The sequence below is a fragment of the Eptesicus fuscus genome, chromosome 3 (genome assembly GCF_027574615.1).
Source record: "Eptesicus fuscus isolate TK198812 chromosome 3, DD_ASM_mEF_20220401, whole genome shotgun sequence".
NCBI classification, from domain to species: Eukaryota; Metazoa; Chordata; class Mammalia; order Chiroptera; family Vespertilionidae; genus Eptesicus; species Eptesicus fuscus.
Genome location: NC_072475.1, coordinates 994,653 through 1,019,524, shown reverse-complemented (window position 1 = coordinate 1,019,524; position 24,872 = coordinate 994,653).

The window sequence follows — 24,872 nt, the reverse complement described above, 5'->3', positions numbered from 1 at the left end:
CGCCCTGGCCCTTCCTGCCGGTGCGTCTAGCGCGGCTGGGTATTTGTGCCGCGGAGTCCGCGTGTTCGTCACCCCTGCGGCAGCCGGGTCGGGACTCCTTCCTGGTTGAGTAGCATCCCTTTGTCTGTCCGTTCACCCTCGGTGGACACGGGGGCGGTTGGCGTATCTTGGCTCCTGTGCGTGACGCTGCCGTCCTCACAGGTGTGCCCATGTCTGGGCCCCTGGTTTCGTCTTTCTTTGCGACGTACCCTGAAGTGGAACTGCTGGATCCTGTCATAATTCTATGTTCATTTTCTTAAAATATTTCTATTTAAAAAAATTTTTTTTTAAATTGATTTTCAGAGAGGAAGGAAGAGGGAGAGAGAGAGAGAAACATCCATGGTGAGAGAGAGTCATGGATCGGCCGCCTCCGCACGCCCCCACCGGGGATGGAGCCCGCAGCCCGGGCCTGGGCCCCGACCGGGAATCGAACCGCCAACCCGTTGGTGCCCAGCCGACTGAGCCACCGGCCGGGCCGTGTCCAGCCTTTAAAGCACCCGCCCGCTGCGTCCACGGCGGCTGCGCATTCCCGTCCCAGCAGCGCGGGGTTCGGTTCCTGCCCGTCCCTGCGGCTGGCTGACGTCTGTGTTTCGGCAGCAGCCGTCCTCATGGGGTGCAGTGCCAGCCCCCGACCTGGTTTCCCGGTTACCCTGGCGTTGGGCATCTTCTCGGGCTGTGGTTAGTGTTTTACGGACGGGCAGGGCCTCCCTGTGCCTGGCATCTCTCTCTCCTTCTCGTGCGTGTGGTCATGGTCTGCACATGCCGTCTGGTCCGTGTTTCCTACCAGCCGTCACCGTGGGAAGGCGTGTTTCCGTCGTCCGAGCCTCTGGGAAGCCCGGGGGGGGGGGGGGGGGTTCAGCCGTCCTCTGCGGGCGGTGCCAGGTGGTGTGTGGGCGCAGACCCTCCCGACACAAGGGCAGGACCTGGCGTGGCCACCTTGTTGCCGAGAGAGAGAGAGAGAGAGAGAGAGAGAGAGAGAGAGAGAGAGAGGGAGGGGGAGAGAGAGAGAGGGAGAGAGGGAGAGGGGAGCCTTAGGGCCGGGGCGCCTTTGATGCCCCGAGGGGAGGCCGCCCCCTGGCGGAGGCTGTGTGACGGGGGCCTTCCGGGGGCGGTTAGTCGCAGCGCCGCCCTGGCTGCTGGGAACGCGGTGTGTGGGGGGGCTCACCTGCTCCCCCAAGGCCGGCTTTACGTTTCCTTTCTCCTCCCGGAACCCAGAGCACGTTTTCATAGAAACCACGTTACCGGGGAGACCGTTTCCCAGGTTACCCCAGCGCTGGGTGCCCACATGTCGGTGCACCGAGCCCGTGGGCGGGTTGGGGAGACCAGATGGACGAGCTCGCACCTGGCCGTGCCGCCGCCTGCCTCGGCCACCCCAGGCCGCGTGTCCTCCACGCCGTGGGGACGAGACCCGAGCGAGCACGTGGCTGAGAAAAGAAGTGTCGTCGTCACGGTCTGTTAACTTCTGAAGCCACAGACTCGGTGCCTAAAATAACTGGGTTCATTCCCTCCCCTTCTCAGGAAAGCCCAAACTCAGCGCCTGCTCCAAACCTCCAAACCACGGTTGTCCACAGGCGCCCCCCTCCCCACCCCCCCAGGCTCCGGGAGAGCGAGCCTCCCTCTTCCAGCCCATCCGTCCCGGCTCCCACCCGGTTCCCGGCTCCCACCTGGTTCCCGGCTCCCACCCGGTTCCCGGCTCCCACCAGAGGACAAGGCCCACTCCTATGTCCCACCAGCTGGCTCCCCACACCCCCTGCAGGGCTTAGACCTGCCGGGCTGGGCAGGGGCAGGGGCCGGGGCCGGGGCTGGGTGACCCTGAAGTCAGTGAGCTTTACTTTCTCTCCACCGGGGAGCTGATCCGTGGGCAGCGGCTCCTGGCTGAGGAGCGAGGCCTGGAGCGGCAGCCCCCCCCCCCCCCCCCCTCCCCCCCCGTCCGCCGGGTGATGGGTGGTTTGGTTGGGAACAGCTGTTGCTTCTCCAGTCCCGGGTTTGGTCACAGTTTGGAGCAGACGTCACCCAGGCACCGAGTCTGTGCCGTTTCAGCTCTTGGATCACCAGGTGGAGAGACTTGGGTGGACGGGGTAAGGGCGGGGGCAGAAGTTTTGGGGATACAAAGGTCTCCCCAGAAATGCCCGGGTCGCAGTCCTTGGGCCTGTGCGGACGGTACCGGCAGGCGGGTCTGGGTGCTGTAGAGAGAGGACAGCGAGACTCCGGCTCAGGAGGCCCCTGAAAGCAAACTCCGGTCCACGTTCCAGTGGGTTCTCAGGAGCCTGCCTCGGCGGGACCCCCTGCGGCGGGACCCCCTGCTGAGGGACCCCCTGCGGTGGGACACGGGTGGAGGGACCCCCTGCGGCGGGATGCGGGGGGGGGGAGGGACCCCCTGCTGTGGGGTGCGGGTGGAGGGGCTGGCCTGAGAGCGTGGGTGGCCCGCTGGGGGCTGGTTGTGGTGATGACCGTGACCTAGACTTACCGCGGTGAATCCATGGCGCACACCTGAGGTTAACGTAATGCTGTCCGTTGTGTCGCAATAAAAACCAGGTTAACTTGAGCCCGGCCAGTGTGGCTCAGTGGGTGAGCGTCAGCCCATGAACCAGGAGGTCACGGTGCGATCCCCGGTCAGGGCACAGGCCCGGGTTGTGGGCTCGATCCCCGGTGGGGGGCGTGCAGGGGGCAGCCAATCAATGATTCTCTCTCATCATTGTTTCTCTCTCTCTCTCTCCCTTCCTCTCGGAATCAATAAAAATGTATTAAAAAAGTAACTAACTTGAAAGAGTGTGCATGTTGCAAGAAACTCCGTTAGCTCGTGACTCAGGGAGTCTCGGCAATGAGCCTGGGCACCTAAGAGGGTAGAAAACGGACCGGGGTCCGAGGGTGAGGAGACGGACCGGGGTCCGAGGGGGAGGAGACGGACCGGGGTCCGAGGGTGAGGAGACGGACCGGGGTCCGAGGGTGAGGAGACGGACCGGGTTCCGAGGGGGAGGAGACGGACCGGGGTCCGAGGGGGAGGAGACGGACCGGGTTCCGAGGGGGAGGAGACGGACCGGGTTCCGAGGGGGAGGAGACGGACCGGGGTCCGAGAGGGAGGAGACGGACCGGGTTCCGATGGGGAGGAGACGGACCGGGGTCCGAGAGGGAGGAGACGGACCGGGTTCCGAGGGGGAGGAAACGGACCGGGGTCCGAGGGGGAGGAGACGGACCGGGGTCCGAGGGGGAGAAGGTGGACCGGGGTCCGAGGGTGAGGAAACGGACCGGGGTCCGAGGGGGAGGAGACGGACCGGGGTCCGAGGGGGAGGAGACGGACCGGGTTCCGAGGGGGAGGAGACGGACCGGGGTCCGAGGGTGAGGAGACGGACCGGGATCCGAGGGTGAGGAGACGGACCGGGGTCTGAGGGGGAGAAAGCGGACCGGGGTCCGAGGGGGAGGAGACGGACCGGGGTCCGAGGGGGAGAAGGCGGACCGGGGTCCGAGGGTGAGGAAACGGACCGGGGTCCGAGGGTGAGGAAACGGACCGGGGTCCGAGGGGGAGGAGACGGACCGGGTTCCGAGGGGGAGGAGACGGACCGGGTTCCGAGGGGGAGGAGACGGACCGGGGTCCGAGGGGGAGGAGACGGACCGGGTTCCGAGGGGGAGGAGACGGACCGGGGTCCGAGAGGGAGGAGACGGACCGGGTTCCGAGGGTGAGGAAACGGACCGGGGTCCGAGGGGGAGGAGACGGACCGGGGTCCGAGGGGAGGAGACGGACCGGGGTCTGAGGGTGAGGAGACGGACCGGGGTCCGCTGCAGCAGCGCGGGCTGGGAGGGGAGGCCGAGCCCCGAGGCCGGGTTGCACCGCCTGCCCAGACTTGTCAGGGCCTCAGTTTCCCCCTCTGTAAAACGGGCGTTGCGAGTCACTGTGTGAATCTTCTAGAAGGGGACCCTGGGACTGAGGCGCTTTGTACGTGGCCAGGGGCCGTCTGGGTGTCTGACTGCTCCCGTGGGGCCTAGGCTGTGGCTTCCCGGGGTCCTCACAGCGCCGTAGCGGGCGCCTCCACACGCACACGCCTTCTCAGTTCTGGGGCGGCGGTCCGCGGTCCAGGTGGGTGGCCGTGCCCCTCTGCAGGTTCCGGGAGGATCCATCGGTCACGCTCCTCTCGGGTCAGGGAGCCGCCTCGGTGCCGTGGCTTGTGGGCGCACCCCTCAGCTCTCTGCTTCTGTCTTTCTTTTTAAAATATTTTTATTGATTTCAGAGAGGGAGGGAGAGATAGAAACCTCCATGAGGAGAGAGAATCATGGATCGGCTGCCTCCTGCACGCCCCACACTGGGGATGGAGCCCGCAACCCGGGCCTGTGCCCTGACCGGGAATCGAACTGTGACCTCCCGCTAGCGTTTAGCCAGCTGCTAAGCCCCTGCCATGTGTCCACCCCAAATGCAGTGTCCCATTGCCCCGTAGGGCAGTCTGGGCTGCCCCTGCCCCCACCCCACCCCGGGGTGGGTACAGAAACCAGACACCTGCTCACCCCCCCAGGTCCACAGCTGGATGGGAGTGCTCTCTCCCCTCCCCCCGAGGAAAGGTGCACACGCATTGCAGTCCAGGGGTTGGGGGTTCCCCTCCCTCTGCCCCCGCTAGTTGCCTGGGGCTGCCCCAACAGCCCAACGGGGGTTAAAGCCCCAGGTCTTCTCTGGGCTCAGGAGGTAGAAGTCTGACTTCACCCCAGCCCCTGCCCTGGGTCCCTCCCTGTCCCCAAATGCCCCTCTTCTTAGAGACACGGCCACTGGGGCAGGGCCGCCGATGCAGGCGCCCTCCTCCCACCGCCCTGGCCTCTGCAGACGGCTCCCCAACCGGCCTCAGTCCCGGGGAGCAGGTTAGGGCTTCAGCATATCTGGGGACTTATTTGGGGGGCTCAGATGAACCCCAAGCGCACCCCTCCCGCTTGGTTTCCTGACACCCCATCCCGGGTGATGTCAGCAGCACTGTGTGAGCAGGCAGCGGCTCTCAGTCCCTCCCCTTAAGTGTCCCCCGCCCCCCCCAATCCTTTAGCCAGCGCGCTCTGCTCTGTCCCGCCTCTGACCACACCGTCTGGACGTGGCTGTTTGTCTTTCCGGGGTGCACGCTCTCCTAAGACCCTGCGTGTGTGCGCCATGGAGACCTGAGTCCTTTGCCCGTGACCTGGGTCCTGTCTGAGGGTCCCTTTAGACTGTGAACCCCGACAGGATGGGGGTGGGGACTCCAGCTCGGCCTTGTGTCCCGGTGCCTGCCCCGTGCCTAGCGTGCAGCCCGTGCTTGTATTAGTTGAATAAAAAGGAAAGCTTGCCCGGCCGGCGTGGCTCCGTGGCTGAGCGTTGACCTCTGAACCAGGAGGTCAGGGTTCGATTCCCGTCAGGGCACATGCCTGGGTTGCAGGCTCCATCCCCAGTGTGGGGCGTGCAGGAGGCAGCCGATCCATGATTCTCTCTCATCATGGATGTTTCTCACGCTCCCTTCCTCTCTGAAGTCAATATAATATATTTTTTAATAAGTGAGTGCATGTATGTGCACGCGTGTGTGTGAGAAGGAGCGTGGCAGGTTTAGAGCGTGTGCTGTGGAGGAAGGAAGGGAGCCGGCTGCGGGGAGGAGAGGGCCGCCGCCTCCAGGGGAGCCACGTGGGCAGTGAGGCCCAGCGCTCTCCCCAGCGGCCGGTCCCTGAGCCAGTCCGTGGTTCCCCTTTGTGGTATCAGCTTTTCAAAAGTCCTCACCCGAGGGTGGTGTCCCATTGGTGCTTAGAGAGCGCGGGGCGGAGGGGGGGAGAGGGAAAGACGGAGGACATCGATGTGAGAGAGAGACAGCCACCGGCTGCCTCCTGCACGCACCCCGACCAGGCCCGGGCGGGGAGGAGCCTGCAACCTGGGCACGTGTCCTTGGCCGGAATCGAACCCGGGACGCTCTGGCCTGCAGGCTGTCGCCCTACCCACTGAGCCACACCGGCCAGGGCAGCTGCTCTGAAGGACTCCCAGCTCAGGAGCCTGTGAGGGTGTTCGCATCTCACAAGCTCACGCTGGTTCCCTGATGCTTCTTCCCACAATCCCCCACAGCACCCGCTCGGCGGAGCCCCGGCCTGCTGGCTGCAGAGCGAGCCTGTGGGGAGCAGCCATCTTGGTCAGGGCCGCCTGGTACCGTAAGGGCAGCCGTTGGTTTGGCTCCAGAAAACGTCATTTCATCCCTTTGCTCCTTTTTTAAAAACATGTTTTTTTATGGATTTCAGAGAGGAAGGGAGAGAAAGAAACATCAGCGATGAGAGAGAGTCACGGACCGGCTGCCTCCTGCACGCCCCACACTGGGGATGGAGCCCGCACCCCGGGAATCGAACCCTGACCTCCTGGTTCACAGGTTGATGCTCAGCCACGGAGCCACGCCGGCCGGGCTCTGCTCGTTCTGAAGGGCTAGGCCTCTGGTGTTAGCGCTTCCGTGGACTTTCTCTTTCTGTGAACGTTCACGCTTCGTGGCCTCGCTGCTGAGAGTCATGCTGCTGACGGCGTCTCCGTTCACGGCCGACTGTGCACACCTGCTGACGACGTCACTGAGTGACACCCGCTCGGCGGGCGGACGCGTGGCCCCTTTTTACAGACAGGAAACAGGGCCACGTGTTTGGCCTCGAGGGCCCCCAGCGGTGACGTGAGGGTTCAGCCTGCTTTGCTCCTCGCTGTTCAGGGGCGGGGGGTGGGGGGGTTCCAGCTCAGCCTGTGTTCCTAAAACCTCCTGGGCCCCGAGACGGAAGGGACGCTGACGGGGGAGCGCGCAGGAGGGCGCTGTGAGTGGCGGCACGAAGACACAGGTGTGCTGGGCTCCGGGCCAGGCTGCGATGGGTGGGGCGCTGGCTGAACCCCAACAGGGGAGAGGCCCTGCAGACCCGCCCCGGGCAGGACAGGCGTGCCCGTGGACCGGGCAGTGGTGGGCCCCGGGGAGGAGTGGGCGGTCTCCAGGGATGTGCCCGGAGCCCCTGGGCTGGGCCCCGGCCTGAGATCCGGCGGCCGGTCCTGGTCAGGCAGCGGTACCTCAGGGCCGGTCTTCCCCGCACGCACGCCGCCTCTGTCCCAGGCCCTGAGCGGCAGGAAGGCTGTCTTTCCATTTTGGAATGTCAGGAGTTCTAGGTGAGGGGATGGGTCTGGAGAGTTAGGAGGCTGTGCTGTCATTCATGGCCGGTGGGCGGAGCTCAGGGCTGGCTCTGCGCCCGCCCCCCCTCCATCTCACCTGCCTGCCTTCCTGATTGCCCCTAAAGGCTTATGCCTGCCAGCCTGATCGACGTCTAACTGCTCCTCTGCCAGCCTGGTTGCCCCCAATTGCCCTCCCCTGCAGGCCTGGTCCCCCCCCACTGCCCTCCCCTGCAGGCCTGGTCCCCCCCCACTGCCCTCCCCTGCAGGCCTGGTCCCCCCCCACTGCCCTCCCCTGCAGGCCTGGTCTCCCCCCAACTGCCCTCCCCTGCAGGCCTGGTCCCCCCCCCACTGCCCTCCCCTGCTGTCCTGATCCCCCCCCCAACTGCCCTCCCCTGCAGGCCTGGTCCCCCCCCAACTGCCCTTCCCTGCAGGCCTGGTCCCCCCCCCCCAACTGCTCTCCCCTGCAGGCCTGGGTCCCCCGCAACTGCCCTTCCCTGCAGGCCTGGTCGCCCCCAACTTCCCTCCTCTGCCAGCCTGGTCACCCCCAACTGCCGTCCCCTGCAGGCCTGGTCCCTCCCATATGCCCTCCCTTGCTGGCCATCTTGTGTCCACATGGGGGCAGCCATCTTGTGTGTTGGAGTGATGATCAATTTGCATATTACTCTTTCATTATATAGGATAGGATGCCTCTCACCAACCTCCATTCCTGGGGAAAACAAAGGCAACTTTGAAAGTCCCCCACCCCCATGTCTTACAGATTCACGTGTCAGTTTAAAAGTCTAATTTTGGGGAGGACTTGAGCGTCTCTGACTCGCTCAGGCAGACGAGTTCACGTGTAAGATTTTGAACCCTGGCTTTCATGGCGCCTGCCGTGGCCACAGAGGATGTATCTGCTTAGCCTCACACGGAGGGAGCTACCAGGGAGGAGGCCGGGTTGGGGGACAGATGGCGTGGACGCGAAGTCACCTGCCCCCTCCCCTCTGCCTGGCGGGCCTGGCCCGGGGGTCTGGCTCCCCGTCCGTAAGGCCGGGCTCCTGCTGCGGAGCCTGGGATGGGCTCTGTCCGCCAGGACGTCGGTGCCGGAAGCCGAAGGCCCAGCGGCAGGTCCCCACCAGCGCCGGGTGCAGTGCCTCCCAGGCCGGTTCCGGTGCCGAGGCTGATGCCACAGCCCAGTGATGGCACCAGGATGGCTCTTTCCCTTTCGGGCTCCGGTGTCTGGGTTTGAGTCCCGGGCTGAGGGCCGAGGTCCTGCTGCCCTGGCGCACCTCGCAGTCTGCGCCCTGGGGTCCCCTGCGGGCCCACAGAGCCCCACAGAGCGAGAGGCCGCCCGGGCCGCTGCTCAGCCACCCACCGTGCGCGCACGTGCCGAAGCGGTGACGCGTTCGGAAATAAAATTGCAATTAGAAGGGGCGTCCCGCAGCCTCCGCCTGGCGCTGACTTAACACTGAGCCCGGAATACAGCGGCGCCGACCCCCTGGCAGGGCCTGGCAGGGCGCGCTCTCTGTTCCTACGCAGGCTCTTCCGCGGAGGCAGGCGTGGACTCGGGGGCGGCATCGGGGCGGGCCCCCGGGGGGGGGGCCCAGGGGGGGTCTGTGGCAGCACTTGCCTGGGGCAGCTTGCCTTTGTCGGATGTGTTCACTGATGTTTGTGAAACCTCCTCCTTCATACACGGAAGCTGAGCACCTAATGCAGGAGCCAGGAGAGACCGCGTCACGTGGGCGCCGCCGCGACCAGCGCCGTTGTGGCCGGACGCTTGGGTCCATTCCCTCTTCAGTGACCACCTCTGTGGCGGGTTGTGTGGTCTCCGAGCTGCTGTGCCCTGTGGTGACATTGCTGTGACACCTTTGCCAGTGGCACATTGATGACTATAGATTATAGATTATACACTGAGTGGCCAGATGATGATGATCTCTGAACGCATAATAATCTGGCCACTCAGTGTGTGTGTGTGTGTGTGTGTGTGTGTGTGTGTGTATATATAGATATATATGTATATATATATTAGAGGCCCGGTGCATAAATCCGTGCATGGGTGGGGTCCGGCCAGCCTGGCCAGGGGGAGGGGACATGGGCGGTTGGCCGGCCTGCCTGCTGGTCGAACTCCTGATCGAGGGGACAATTTGCATATTAGCCTTTTATTCTATAGGATAGACACTGAGTGGACCGATGATTATGCGTTCAGAGATCGTCATCACCTGGCCACTCAGTATAGACTACAGATTATAGATTATAGATTATAGATTACAGACGCACAGTGCCTGGCGTAGAGGCGGCTCAGCCAATGGGCTCCATCGTCGTAACCTCATGGTTGGTACGTCCTTACCTTGCTCTGGGTCACTGCCAGGGTCTCCATGATGTCAGTGTTTGGTGACCTTGACCGTGGAGGTCTGGTTTAGTTAAGGACCCGCGAGCCGAAAATTCACTCCACGTGGTGCCCAGGCGGCTGGGGGTGCGGCCCCGCCCGCAGCTTGCACGTGGCGCCTCCCTTGTGCCACGTGTGAGACCCCAGCTCCCGGGAGAGTCGTCCCCAGGCAGGAACCGGGCAGGCCCGCCAGCCACTCACACAGGCCTTTCCGATCGATCGCCCGTGCCAGGGCCATCCAGGGGTGACGGTGGCGGCCGCCTGCGGCTCCGTTTGTGTCACAGGGGCCACCGCCGAGGTTGGCTGGGCTGCCTCCATCGGGACAGGGCAGGGTAGCGGCTCCCGGTCGGCGTGATGCCCGGTCTCCTGCCTTCCCTGGGCGGCCGGACAGCCAAGGACGAGGAAGCTGAAGCCGTTCGCTCGGAGCCGCTCAGCACATCGGCCACGGCGCGAGGGCGAGTCCGCGTTCCGGGTGAGCCCAGGGCCGCGCTTTCTAATTCCGGACGTAACAGTGCAGCTCAGAGCGGATGTAACAGTGCAGCTCGGAGCGGCACGGGGCTGGCACGGGGCGCAGAGCAGAGAGCGGGTCAGGACAGGCTGGTGATAAACGTAGGGGACCCGCCCCCATGGGAGCCCCGGGCGGAGGGAAGGTGGGCTTGGAGAGTTCTTTCAGCCCTCGGACCCCCTGCCCAGCTCCGACAGGATGGAGTGCGGCCTTGACCCGCCGGCAGGGAACACGGCTCTCCTTCAGGGTGTGCGCACCCCCAGGCTGGGCTCTGAGCACCAGGAACTGAAGGCGCGGCTGCTGTCCCGGGCTGGCGGCCGCTGAGTGGGCCGCTACGTGGACAGGGCCCCGCTGGGGAGGCGTTGCCTGGGGGTGCTGTGGGGGCACTGAGAGCGGGAGCACCTCTGACAGACGGAGGGGGACGCCAGGAACGGCTCCCTGAGGACAGGCGATGCTTGGGCGGAGCTTTGGGCAAGAGGCCCGGTCGCTCGGGCGACGTTGGGAGTGCTGTGTGAGCGAGGCCTGTGCACACAGGGGCCCCTCCACCTCCTCCTTCCCTCTTCCAGCATCCATCTCTCCCTCCACCCACAAACCCACCCCCCTACCCAGCCACCCATTTTTCCATCCATCCATCCATCCATCCATCCATCCATCCATGGATCCATCCACCTACCCACTCATCCATCTGTCCATTCATCCATCCACCCACCCACCTACCCACTCATCCATCTGTCCATCCATCCATCCATCCATCCACCCACCTACCCACTCATCCATCTGTCCATCCATCCATCCATCCATCCACCCACCATCCATCGGCCATCTATCCATCTACCATCCACCCATCCACATCCATCCATCCATCCATCCACCCATCCACCATCCATTATCCACTCATCCATCCACCATCCATCATATATCTACCCATTCACCATCCACCATCCATCCATCCATAATCTATCATACATCTACCCATTCATCCACCATCTACCATCCATCTATCCACTCACCATCCATCCATCCATCCACCCAACATCCATCCACCCAACATCCATCCATCCACCATCCATCATCCACTCATCCATCCACCATCCATCCACCATCCATCCACCCACCATCCATCCATCCACCATCCATCCATCCACCATCCATCATCCACTCATCCATCCACCATCCATCCACCATCCATCCATCCATCCACCCACCCACCCATAAACATAATTTTAACCAAAGAGGATTAACCCATAGGAATAGGTCAAGTTACAGATGTTAGAGTTTCTTTAGTCACGTCCTTTCTTATTTTAGGCCAGAAAACGGATAATCTAGAAAGTGACTTTCTTACAGTCTGCACGTAGACCTGAGATCAGGACCTGGCCTTTGGAATTTACGTCTGCAGCCGCCTCCCATCTAAGTGAAACACAAACGCCCACGTGGCTGTGATTCCGCGTGGGCGCAGAGGGGACCCGCGGTCCACACAGCGTCTGCCTGGGAAAGTGTTTGTGTGCTCCTGCCTCTGCCTCGGGGCTGCCGCTCACAGCTTCCTTCGCGGCTTCCTCATCGCTTCCTCACAGCTTCCTCCGCGGCTCGCTGTCCGAGAAGTAACACTTCCCCCAGCTGGTAGCAGCGAGCTGCAGACTTTCATGGAGCTTTTGGTTCTTTCTTTATTCTTTCTTAGTTCTTTCTGGATCTCGTGTGAGTGTGTGTGTGTGTGTCTCTGTGTGTGAGTGTGTGTGTGTGAGTGTGTGTGTGTGTGAGTATGAGAGTGTGTGAGTGTGAATGTGTGTGTGTATGAGTGAGTGTGTGTATGAGTGTGTATGGGTGAGTGTGTGTCTGTGTATGTGTGAGTGTGAGTTTGTGTGTGTGTGTGTGTGAGTGTGTAAATGTGTGTGTATGAGTGTGTGTGAGTGTATGGGTGAGTGTGTGTGTGTGTCTGTGTGTGTGAGTTTGTGTGTGTGAGTGAGTGTGTGTGTGAGAGTGAGTTTGTGTGTGTGTGAGTGTGTGTGTGTATGTGTGTGTGAGTGAATGTGTGTGTGAGTGTGTGTGAGTGTGTGTGAGTGTGAGTATGTGTGTGTGAGTGAATGTGTGTGTGTGTGAGTGTGTGTGTGTGTGTATGTGTGAGTGAGTGAGATACACATCTCTCCTGTGGGACCCCAACCCCAGCCACCCATGCGTGGTGCTAGCAGCCGTGTCCCGGAGCCCGTGTGAGGGGCTGGATTCCTTGCACACGCGTGTGGATTGGCCATGTGTCGCCCCTTCCCGGGCTCCCCGCACTGCCGCGTGAGCTTTAGGGAGATGAAGACCGAACCCGTCTGCTGTGGACGGGCCTTCACTGTCGGCCACTCTGCCTGCTCTGCACGTGGGGGGGAGAGAGCACGGTGCCCTGATGGAGTGCCCACCGACGTGTCTGCCCAGGGAGCCCGAGTGGTTAGCACAGGGTCACCCGGCCTGTGGGGAGGTCACCCGGTCCCCGTGGGGAGGTCACCCGGCCCCATGGGGAGGTCACCCGGTCAGTGTGGGGAGGTCACCCGGTCAGTGTGGGGAGGTCACCCGGCCTGTGGGGAGGTCACCCGGTCCCCGTGGGGAGGTCACCCAGCCCCGTGGGGAGGTCACCCGGTCAGTGTGGGGAGGTCACCCGGTCAGTGTGGGGAGGTCACCCGGCCCCGTGGGGAGGTCACCCGGCCCCGTGGGGAGGTCACCCGGTCCCCGTGGGGAGGTCACCCGGCCCCGTGGGGAGGTCACCCGGCCCCGTGGGGAGGTCACCCGGTCCCCGTAGGGAGGTCACCCGGTCCCCGTGGGGAGGTCACCCGGCCTGTGGGGAGGTCACCCGGTCAGTGTGGGGAGGTCACCCGGTTCCGTGGGGAGGTCACCCGGTCCCCGTGGGGAGGTCACCCAGTCCCGTGGGGAGGTCACCCGGTCAGTGTGGGGAGGTCACCCGGCCCGTGGGGAGGTCACCGGCCGGCGTGGACGTGGCGCAGTTGGGAGCCGGTCTGCCGTCTCCACCTCCCGCTTCTCGGCCGCTGGAGGCTGGAGCAGCCCCTCCCGGTGCACGGACCGGCTTCCCTTGGGGCCTGGGCCGGGCTGGAGGCGGTGGTGGCTTCCGGTTGTGCCCAGGGGTGCCTGGCCCTTTGCCGAGAGCGTCAGGTGCTCATGCATTTCGTCCCGTTAGCCACGGCTGCCGACGGGGAGACTGAGGCACAGAGTGGGCGGGGCTGGCCCAGGGTCGCGTGGCTGACGAGGGTCCGGGCAGTCTGACCGGCGCCCAGGCTGAGGGTCTGCCGTCCACCAAGGGCCTCACACGGAGGGAGGCCAGGCGGTCCCTGGGGACCAAGAGCCCAGACTGACGGGCCGGTCACCCCGGGCCGACGTTTACTTCACTCAGCCCGGAGCCCCCCAGCCCCCCAGCAAGCCCCACGCAGAGGCCCCGCGGCCAGATAAGCAGGTGCGAGTGTGCGTGGCTGCAACAAACAACAGCTTCAGTCGTCATGGAAACGTCGGTGTATTCCGATAGAGACACGCTGAATGCAAAGGGCTGAAACAAACGAGTCATCCTACCTAATAATAGACAAATATGCAAATTGACCATACCTCTGGCACACCAACAAGCCACGCCCACAAACCACGCCCACCATCCAATCAGAGCGAGTATGCAAATTAACCCAACCAAGATGGCTACAGCCACAGAGAGCAAGGTTTCCTAGGTAACAGAGGAAGCCAAGCTTTCCGCCTGCCCTTGCCAGGCCTAAGCCTCCACTCAAGGCTACAAAGTTTCAATTATAGAAGGTAAACAAATTCAAACAGAAATGGCGGCAGAATGGAGCTTGAGAGAGCAGGCCAGGGTTTCCCCCGGCAACAGGGGAAGCAAAGCTTTCCACACACCCTGGCTGGGCCCACCCGCTTAAGGCTACAAAGTTTCAATTATAACCCCAACACAAATGGCTGCCTCGGAGGGAGCCCCAGGCTTGGCTCCGCTCCAGGCTACAAAGTTTCAATTGTAGAAGGAAAATAAATTCCAGATACCAGGGCCTCCGCTTGGGTTGCCACGGGGCGTGGCCGGCCTGCAAACCACCACAGGCCCCTCGCTCAGGCTGCCCCACGCCCCAAGGGAACCCCACCCTGATCAGGGACACCCTTCAGGGCAAACCAGCTGGCCCCCACCCCTGTACCAGGCCTCTATCCTATCTAATAAAAGAGTAATATGCAGATTGATCATCACTGCAACACACAATATAGCTGCCCCCATGTGGTCAAAGATCCTGCCCCCATGTGGACACAAGATGGCCACCACAAGATGGCCAGCAGGGAAGGCAGTTGGGAGGCACCCAGCCTGCAAGGGAGGGCAGTTGGAGGTGATCAACCCTGCAGGAGAGGGCAGTTAGGGGTGACCAGGCCGGCAGAGAAGGGAAGTTGGGGGCAAACAGGCTGGCAGCAGAGTGGTTAGGGGGTGATCAGGCTGGCAGGCAGAAGCGGTTAGGGGCAATCAGGAAGGCAGGCAGGCAAGCAGTTGGGAGCCAGCAGTCCTGGATTGTGAGAGGGATGTCCGACTGCCCGTTTACCTTAAACGGGCAGTCGGACATCCCTCCAGGGGTCCCAGATTGGAGAGGGTACAGGCTGGGCTGAGGGACAACCCCCCTCCGTGCACGAATTTCGTGCATCGGGCCTCTAGTCGTTAACATAAAATAATAGAACATTTTAATAAAATTAATATTTTTCCTGAACATTAACTTACCAGACACTGAATAACTGCACAAATGAATAAGCGTAACGCAAATAAACCCATTTTTCTTGTTCTCTGAAAGCGAAATATTCCCTGTTGCGCACGCCAGACAAGTCAGTCCAAGACCAATGGCGTGACCATCGGCTGCTGAAATACTCGCTGCTGGTGTTCGTGGGGAGACAGGGTGCACCTGCGCGTGAGGCGTGTGAGGGAAATGAATGCAACACGATGATAGTCATCGGTCATTAGCGAACGTTGTTGTTCGTTATTAATAATTATGTACAGCAGGATGTTGTAAAAATTAAGTTACGAGAGTTTTGTTAAACCGTTTCTTACGTGCCGTTACGTTGGCTGTTACAAAAGTACTCGTGGCCGCGTGCAGCCCGCGGGCCGCGAGGCTGACGTGCTTCTCTACAGCGTCCGGACGCGGCCAGTGCCAGGAGCCAACGGACGATGCAAACCCAGCAGGTGGCTGCGGGCCGGAGCCGAGCTGCTGTCCCGGGGTCCCGGCTTCTCCCTGGGCAGCCCCAGCCCCACCCTTGGGACCAGGGACCAGCGCCCTCAGGGACCCCGTGGAAGAGGGAGAACGCTGACATGCGTGGAGTGGGCACCGGGGCGGGTCACCAGGCAGCTCCGCGATGCCGATCCGTGGCAGGAGCAGGTTCTGACGGGCGCCCGGGCAGGGCCGAGCATTCCCGTGGTGAGCCACCCAGCAGCCGGAGGTGGGCGCTGTGACGGCCCCGCTGGACGAGAGAGTCCATTCTGCTGGGTGTGCGCCGTGGGCCTTCCAGGGACGGTGACGGCACTTAGCTGTGCGTGATGACGCCGTGCGGAGGTCAGGTCCTGCCTTAAAGGGCCAGCACACGTGGCAGGATGTCCGCACGCCTGAGGCCAGGTCTGCAAAGCGCTCCGGCTCTGGGGTGCCCCTGGCACTCACGCCCTGGTCTGTGGGAATGGGGTGCCTCCCCGCACCTCCCCTGTTTACACGGTCTGGGGAGCTGGCACTGAAGGCTGCTCACGGTTTCTCGCCAGGGCCCCGGGCCTCGCAGGTTTAATTGCCGATGACGCCGCGCTGGGGAATCCGACAGGCCCGGCCACGCTCGGCGCTCTGACCCACGCCTCCCCCTCCCGCTGTCCTTTGTTTCCCGGGCCGGAAGCTGTGGGGTGAGAGGTGAGAACCGTTTTCCACTTCTCGGGCAGGGACGCTTCCGCTTGGATTGCTCCGAGGTGCCCTGGCCGGTGTGGCTCAGTGGATGGAGCGTTGGCCAGTGTGGAGGGCTTTCCCCTCTGTTCCATGGCAAGTGCTGATGTAAGCTAGTTCTTATTTTATTTTGTTTTATTTTGGTTTCAGAGAGAGGGAGAGAGGGAGAAATGTCAGTGATGAGAGGGCGTCATGGACCGGCTGCTGCCTGCACCCGCCCCCCCCCCCCCCCCCCCGGGGATGGAGCTCACAACCCGGCCTGTGCCCTGACTGGGACTCGAACCCTGATCTCCGGCTCCTAGGCCGACGCCCACCCTGAGCCACAGCAGTGGGCTGGGTTGGGCTGGGTTTGCAGGTGGAAGGAGATGCTCACGGTTGGCTGAGCCCCACAGATCGCCCTCCTGGGAGGGAGCCGTCCCCGAGGCTTCCTGCCCGTGGCCCCCAGGCACCTGCTCACCACGGGCGTCTGTGGGAAGCCCTGGGCAGTGTCTTCCACGTCTGTGGGGCCGTTCCTCCTCCTGGGCGGCGTGATCCCCACCGTCCTCCCCCCACCCCCCTCCTTCCCCTCTCTCCTTTTCCTCTCCCCCCTCCCCCACCCCTCTCTCCCCCCCTCCTGCCCCCTCCCTCCCTCTTCCCTCCCTCCCCCCTCCTCTCACATCCCTCCTCCCTCCCTCCCTCCCTCCCTCCCTCCCTCCCTCCCTCCCTCCCTCGGGCAGGGGTCTGCGCGCTGGGCCTGCGAAAGCTGTGCTTGGAGGTGACCTTCCCGGCCTTGCCCTGGGCAGCTGCCCCTGAGGAAGTGACCTGGGATCCCCGCCATCTGCTGGCAGCGGCGAGAGCCCTGCTCCCCTGTGGTCCAGCCCAGCCGTGCAGACACCTGTCCCTCAGGCGCCCGCAGCGTCCGTCCTGCTGGTGTCGCTTCCCCACGCGGACCTGACGGCTTGCCTGGACGCCATCGCTGGGCCTGAGGCCGGAGGGCGGGGGGGTCTGCAGCCCGGGGCTCTCACCAACGTGGGCCGGACACGGGAAGAGCCCGCCCGCCCCCCTCCCTCCCTCCCTCCCTCCTTCCATCCCTCCTTCCGTTCGTGCGCGGTGACTCACTCAGCTCTCCGTGTCCTCGGGACCCTCACCTCCGGGACCCTCACCTCCGGGACCCTCACCCTGGGACCCTCACCTCCGGGACCCTCACCTCCGGGACCCTCACCTCCGGGACCCTCACCCTGGGACCCTCACCTCCGGGACCCTCACCTCCGGGACCCTCACCCTGGGACCCTCACCTCCGGGACCCTCACCTCCGGGACCCTCACCCTGGGACCCTCACCTCCGGGACCCTCACCTCCGGGACCCTCACCTCCGGGACCCTCACCTCCGGGACCCTCACCCTGGGACCCTCACCTCCGGGACCCTCACCTCCGGGACCCTCACCTCCAGGACCCTCACCTCCAGGACCCTCACCTCCGGGACCCTCACCCTGGGACCCTCACCCTGGGACCCTCACCTCCGGGACCCTCACCTCCGGGACCCTCACCTCCGGGACCCTCACCCTGGGACCCTCACCGCCGGGACCCTCACCTCCGGGACCCTCACCCTGGGACCCTCACCTCCGGGACCCTCACCTCCGGGACCCTCACCTCCGGGACCCTCACCTCCGGACCCTCACCTCCGGGACCCTCACCCTGGGACCCTCACCTCCGGGACCCTCACCTCCGGACCCTCACCTCCGGGACCCTCACCTCCGGGACCCTCACCCTGGGACCCTCACCCTGGGACCCTCACCCTGGGACCCTCACCTCCGGGACCCTCACCTCCGGGACCCTCACCCTGGGACCCTCACCTCCGGGACCCTCACCTCCGGGACCCTCACCCTGAGACCCTCACCCTGGGACCCTCACCTCCGGGACCCTCACCTCCGGGACCCTCACCCTGGGACCCTCACCTCCGGGACCCTCACCCTGAGACCCTCACCCTGGGACCCTCACCTCCGGGACCCTCACCTCCGGGACCCTCACCCTGGGACCCTCACCTCCGGGACCCTCACCTCCGGGACCCTCACCTCCGGACCCTCACCTCCGGGACCCTCACCTCCGGGACCCTCACCCTGGGACCCTCACCCTGGGACCCTCACCTCCGGGACCCTCACCTCTGGGACCCTCACCTCCGGGACCCTCACCCTGGGACCCTCACCTCCGGGACCCTCACCCTGGGACCCTCACCCTGGGACCCTCACCTCCGGGACCCTCACCTCTGGGACCCTCACCCTGGGACCCTCACCTCCGGACCCTCACCTCCGGGACCCTCACCCTGGGACCCTCACCTCCGGGACCCTCACCTCCGGACCCTCACCTCCGGGACCCTCACCTCCGGGACCCTCACCCTGGGACCCTCACCCTGGGACCCTCACCCTGGGACCCTCACCTCCGGGACCCTCACCTCCGGGACCCTCACCCTGGGACCCTCACCTCCGGGACCCTCACCTCCGGGACCCTCACCCTGAGACCCTCACCCTGAGACCCTCACCTCCGGGACCCTCACCGCCGGGACCCTCACCGCCAGGACCCTCACCTCCGGGACCCTCACCCTGGGACCCTCACCTCCGGGACCCTCACCCTGGGACCCTCACCCTGGGATCCTCACCCTGGGACCCTCACCTCTGGGACCCTCACCTCCGGGACCCTCACCTCCGGGACCCTCACCCCGGGACCCTCACCGTGGGCTTGAGAGGAAAGGATGGGCCTCTAGGCTGATGGGAACCGTGTGAGCCAACGGTGCACGCACTGCAGACTCGCTGGACGGCCCGCTGCGCCCCCCCCTCGCCCCCCTCGTCCCCCCCTCCCCCCTGGCTGCCCGGGAAACGCATGCGCGGAGGGAACCTTTGCCCGGCCCTGGCTCCTGCGTCCAAGGTTGCAGAGAAGGCGCGTCCCGGCCATTTCTGGGCTCGCCGGGCGTCTCCCGCAGCCCTGGAGTTTCCTCTGGCTCCGCGGCCGGTCCCTGCTCTCGGTCCCTGCTCTCGGGTGCGGCCCAGCGTGGGGGCAGCGCGACTGTCCTGCGGGCCGCCCGCCCGCCCCCCCCCCCCCCCCCCGGCCTTGTGTGCAGTCCGCGCCGCTCCACCCGGCGGGGTCGCCTGTGGGTTCCCGGGTGCTGGCCCCGGGCCGGGACGTACCCCGGCTGGTGGTGCGGAGGGGGGGCCGGAGCCTGAGGAAGGGAGAGGGAGAGAGAGAATCAATGAGGAGAGAGAATCACTGACCGGCTGCCTACTGCCCACCCCACACTGGGGATCGAGCCTACAACCCGGGCCTGTGTCCTGACTGGAATCGAACCCTGACCTCCTGGTTCAGAGGTCGACGCTCCAACCACTGACCACTGGCCAGGCCTGTGGACCTTTCTTACCCCGGGGTCGTCCCCACCTCATTGCCGAGGTGCCGATAGGGTTGGGGACCCGGCCCCCTTTGGGCCCTTCGAGCTGCATCTCTGTACCAGGCCCGGGGTCCCGGCCACGACCCTGCGCCTCCTCCGTGCCCTGCACCTCCTCCGTGCCCTGCGCCTCCTCTGTGACCCCCTCCCGCCCCCCCGCTGCTGGGTGTGAATTCCGGCCGACGGGTCACGATGAACAGGAAACGGCTCCAGGGCTTTAGGACGTTTCGATTCTGGCCTCACACACGAGGGCCTGGGCGTGGGTTCTGTAAAAGGGGCTTGAACGCCACGCACCGGCTCCCGGGGTGACAGCGGCACCTCAGCCCCCACGGCCCTCCTGGGAACCCCTGGGTGACGTGCCTCTGTGGGTAGTTTCGGAGTCACCGGGGAGTCACTGGGGCGGCTGGCGTCTCAGGAGAATTTCCTGCAGAACCGGGCAAACGTGTCGGGCGGCCGCCTGGTGAGAGAGCCGCCCTCCTGGGAGGCCGCGGTGTTTTCAGGGGAACGGGGAGCCGGGGGAGCTGCCTTCCCGCTCGGCCTGTCGGGCTGGTGCCCACACCTCCCGTTCTGTCTCCGGCCTCACCACGCGGCCCGCGGTCCGGCCCGCAGCACGGGGTCCAGGCCACGGGAGGGGGTCCAGGCCACGGAGGGGGTCCAGGCCACAGGAGGGGGTCCAGGCCACGGAGGGGGTCCAGGCCACGGAGGGGTCCAGGCCACGGAGGGGGTCCAGGCCACGGAGGGGGTCCAGGCCACGGAGGGGTCCAGGCCACGGAGGGGGTCCAGGCCACGGGAGGGGGTCCAGGCCACGGGAGAGGGTCCAGGCCACGGAGGGGTCCAGGCCACGGAGGGGGTCCAGGCCACGGAGGGGGTCCAGGCCACGGAGGGGTCCAGGCCACGGAGGGGTCCAGGCCACGGGAGGGGGTCCAGGCCACGGGAGGGGGGTCCAGGCCACGGAGGGGGTCCAGGCCACGGAGGGGGTCCAGGCCACGGAGGGGTCCAGGCCACGGAGGGGGTCCAGGCCACGGGACGGGGTCCAGGCCACGGGAGGGGGTCCAGGCCACGGGAGGGGTCAGGCCACGGAGGGGTCCAGGCCACGGAGGGGGTCCAGGCCACGGGACGGGGTCCAGGCCACGGGAGGGGGTCCAGGCCACGGGAGGCGGAGGAAATGTGTGGCCGGCACCTGCCCCCGGCCCTCTCTGCCGAGCTGCGATGTGTGGGTTCCTCCCAGTGACGCCGTGTTTCCTTTCATCTCGGAGAGGGGACCCCGGAGCCCGGTAAACGTCTCCTGGACTCATCACAGCAGCAGACGGCGGTTTATTGCATTCCCATTAATGACAGACAACGAGGTTTATTACAACAGCAACAACAACAATAATAATAATGATGATGATGATAATAAACCGCGCTTTAAGGGGCCTGGCACGTGGCCGGCGCCGCCCTGAGCCCTCGGTGTGGTATCGCCTGTGCTACGTCCTCAGAGAACCTGTGAGGCTGGACGTGTCAGGGACCTGCCTGCGGGGTGGGGGGGGGAGAGGGGGAGGGGACGGGGAGATGCTGAGGACTCGATCCCTCTGGCTGCTCATCCTCGGTTCTCTCTCTCTCTCTCTCTCTCTCTCTCTCTCTCTCTTCCTCCCTCTCTTTAAAAACATTTACATTTTACTGATTTCAGGGAGGAAAAGGCTCTAAGGTGCCGGCCTCCGTCCCCCAGGGGCCCCCGGGGGCTGTGACGGTGGTTTTGCCTCTGCTCCCGCCTGGCGTTCTCGCTTCGTCTGTGGCTCCTCAGTCTCAGCTCCACGGCTGCCTCTGGCTTTGGGTACAAGGCCGCTCTGTCCGGCATGACACAGGCTCCTTAGAACTCAGTCCTGGTCTCCGAGCCGCTCAGTTCCAGATTTAAAAAAAGAGCTTTTTATTGATGTCAGAGAGGAAGGGTGAGGGGGAGAGAGAGAAACATCCACGATGAGAGAGACTCATCGATCGGCTGCCTCCTGCACGCCCCCCACTGGGGATGGCGCCCACAACCCGGGCCTGTGCCCTTGACCAGAATTGAACCGTGACCTGGTTCCCAGGTCGATGCTCAACCCCTGAGCCACACCAGCCGGGCTCAGCTCCAGGTTTTAAGTGAGAGTCTGCATGGCTGGATGGAGTCCTGTGTGGACGCCGCCTGCCCGCTTGCTGGCATGGAGAGGCCTGTGTCTGGAAAATGGGTGTTGTGGGGGGTGGGGGTGGGCTCTCCGGAAGGCGTAGCTGGTGAGAGGCCCTGATCGGCGAGGCGGCCGCACCCCAGGCCGGGAACGGTTCGCCGCCGGCACTGGGCTCCGGGTTGGGGCGGGCAGTAGCCGCTCCTCTGGGGCCTGTCTCGGCCCCGCTGCTCCCAGTCGGACCCGCAGGTCCGGCCGAGGGTGAGGAGGAGGTGCCGCGGCTGCAGTCCGCTCCGGTGAGGAGCTGGCCGCCGAGACCAGCGAAGCAGCGGGCGGCGGAGACGGACGCCCGTCCGTGTGCCTGGTGCCGGCGTGCCTGGTGCCGGCGTGCCTGGGGTGAAGGGAGCGCCCCTGGACCTACCTTGCCATGTGCGCTTGCTGGCTTCTGGGCTCTGACCTGTGACTTAGAAAACAGTACCGGCGCTTGCCCTGGCCGGTGGGGGGCCGGGGGGCTCCGTGGGGTGGCGGCCCGTGCAGGGGGGTTGCTGGTTCTATTCCCGGTCAGGGCATGGGCCCCGGTTGCGGACTTGATCCTCGGTGGGGGGAGGGGGAGGAGGGCGTGCAGGAGGCAGCTGATGGATGTTGTGCGTCCACATCAATGTTTCTCTCTCTCCCTCTCCCTTCTCTCTCTCAAAACCAACTTTAAAAAATCTTAGAAAAAACCAACAGCCTTAGGCAGTTTGGCTCAGTGGATAGAGTATCGCCTCGTGGACTGAAGGGTCCCGGGTTCGATTCCGGTCTAGGGCACCTACCTTGGTTACCGGCTCCTCCTGGCCCCGGTCGGGGTGGGTCCAGGAGGCAACCAGTGTTGTGTTTCTCTCACATCGATGTTTCTCTCTTTCCCTCTCCCTTCCTTTCTCTAAAAATCAGTGGAAAGATGTCCTCGGTGAGGAGTAACAAAAAATCAACCACAACCAACACAGAAAGGCAGGAAAAAGAGAAAGTGAACAACCCCCCCGGCATCGCTCGTTCCAGCCTCACAGGCGGACTGTGCTGCGCGGGAGCCCCGGGTGCCGGGCGCAGTGGGAGGCGGCAGAGGGCGTGGCCTCGCGTCCCACTGACCACGGAGTCAGCTCGGGGCGCTGCTCGGAGGCGGGGTCCTTCCCTGAGAGCCGGGTAAGAGCAGCGCCCGTCTCTCCTGTGCTGAGAGGATTCAGCGGGTGACGTGGGCCCCGGCACCCGTCCGGGCCTCGGGGCACTTGAGTCCGGCCTTGGAGTCCCGCCTGCCGCCCGCCTCTGACCTGCAAACCCACGGGGTGCATGCGTCTCCCCCCCCCCCAGGCCACCAGCATTTAGGGTTGTTTCAGATAGGACCCCGCAGCAGGCAGGGGGCTGACGTGTCTTTTGAAAATCACGGCGTGGCCCGGCTGGCGTGGCCCGTGGCTGAGCGTCGACCTACGAACCGGGAGGCCTTGTCCCGCCGCCCACGTGGCAGGAGCTTCACCTGAGTCGGGCGAGGAGCTGGGAGACCGTGCGGCGAGGCCGGGCTGCGTGGCCCGGAAGGCGGTCCTCCTCCTCTTGCGGTGGCGGGGGGGGGGGGTCGTTTGCCTCCACGAAACGAAGTTGAAAGTCTCCGTGGGTCTTTCCGGCCCGAAATGTCTCACTGAAGGTGGGTGTGGGCAGTTTCCGGCCACACGTCCGGGCAGCTGCTGTGGCTGCTCATCTCTCGGACTGTCCCGCGTCTCCAGCCACGAAACCCTCTATTTTGAAAGCTTCCACGTTTTGCAATCTTTGCCGTCAGAAATAGGAACCCTGGAGGCGGGCCCTCAGAGGAGGGAAATGCCCCCAGTCCCCACGAGCCGTTCCGCTGATGGGGGAGCCGTCCTCCCGCCGTGTGGGGTTGGAAGCAGAATCCTCTGTGCAGCCACGTGACTCCGTCAGCCGCTCGGATGTGTTCTCCGTTCAGCGTCTGCCGACGGCTGGCTGCCCGTCCATTGCAGGTCAGGATGGGGCCGAGAAGGAAGGACCTGCCGGCTGAACTGTCCGAGGGAGCGTACCCAAGCCGGGATCGACACGGGGTTTGAGCCCTGGCCAGTTGGCTCAGGGGGTAGAGCGTTAGCCGGCACTGAAGGTCCCGGGTTTGGTTCTGGTCCAGGGCGTGCACCTTGCATGTTGCAGGTTCCAGGCCCTGGTTGTGTGCATGTAGAAGGCAACCAGTCCACGTGTCTCTCACATCGATGTCTGTCTCCCTCTCCCTCCCACTCTCTCTAAAATCACAGGGAAAGCCCCCTCGGGGGATGATTCACAGCAGAGGTGAGCCCCCCGTGTGTTTGGGGGGGGCACCAGGGTCACAGCTGAGATGCCACCGGAAGCCCTGGACCGCGGTGTGAACGAACTCAGCACGCTCCGCCTTCCGGGATCACGTCGGCTTCGCCCTTTCTCCGTGTTCCCGGTGGATTCTCGACTCGAGAAGAGACGGAGCTGGGAACCGGGCGCTGAGCTTACGTCTCCCTCCCTTTGACACGGGCAGGGCACGAGCTCCATTTTTTTAAAAAATAAATATATTTGTATTGATTTCAGAGAGGAAGGGAGCGGGAGAGGGAGAGAGAGAAAATCAATGATGAGAGAGAATCATGGGCCTCCTGCACGCCCCCCACTGGGGATCGAGCCCGCAGCCCGGGCCTGTGCCCTGACCAGAATCGAACCCTGACCTCCTGGGCCTAGGTTGTCGCTCAGACATGCCGTCGGGGCCCCGCTCCGTAATTTTACACTAAAAGGTCCCCCAGGGGGCGGGTGCCCGGCTGCTGTGATGTAGGACCCACGTGATGGGTCCTCGTGTTCCTCCCTCGTGGAGGGAGCCTGCTTGCTCTCGGGCCGGGACGAGCGCGCAGCCGTGAGGGGGGGACGCCCTGGGCGCTGGCCCTTAGCGGTGGCGCCCCCCCCCCCCCGCCGGCCCCCCATCTGCTCCGGAGCTGGCGGGGAGAACGGAGAGCCCTGGGCTCCGTCCCGGCGGCTCATTGCTTCCATCTGCGGTGGGTGAAACGGATGTGGGGTTGCCTTACTTCCCTGGTGCAAAGCAGCACCGCAGCGGGAAGCCGGCCAGGTGGCCCCTCGTTCTTCAGGGAGAAAAGGACAGAAGGCGAGAGGGTGTGAACGTCCCGCCGCCGAGAGCAGGGTCTTCCCCGTGAGCGCCGCAGTGAGCTAGGGGTCGCTCCGCCCAGGGTGAGCCCTCCCCCGGCTCCCGAGAACAAAGACGCGCTCTCTGCCTGAAGACCGGGTTTGCTTGTGGGGGGCAGGCCCTTCCTGTGACCCTGTGACCCTGTGACCCTGGGTCCCCTTCCTGGTGCCGTCGGGGAGGTCGGGAGGTGCCCCACGCTGTGTGCCGCCTGGGACGGTGGGG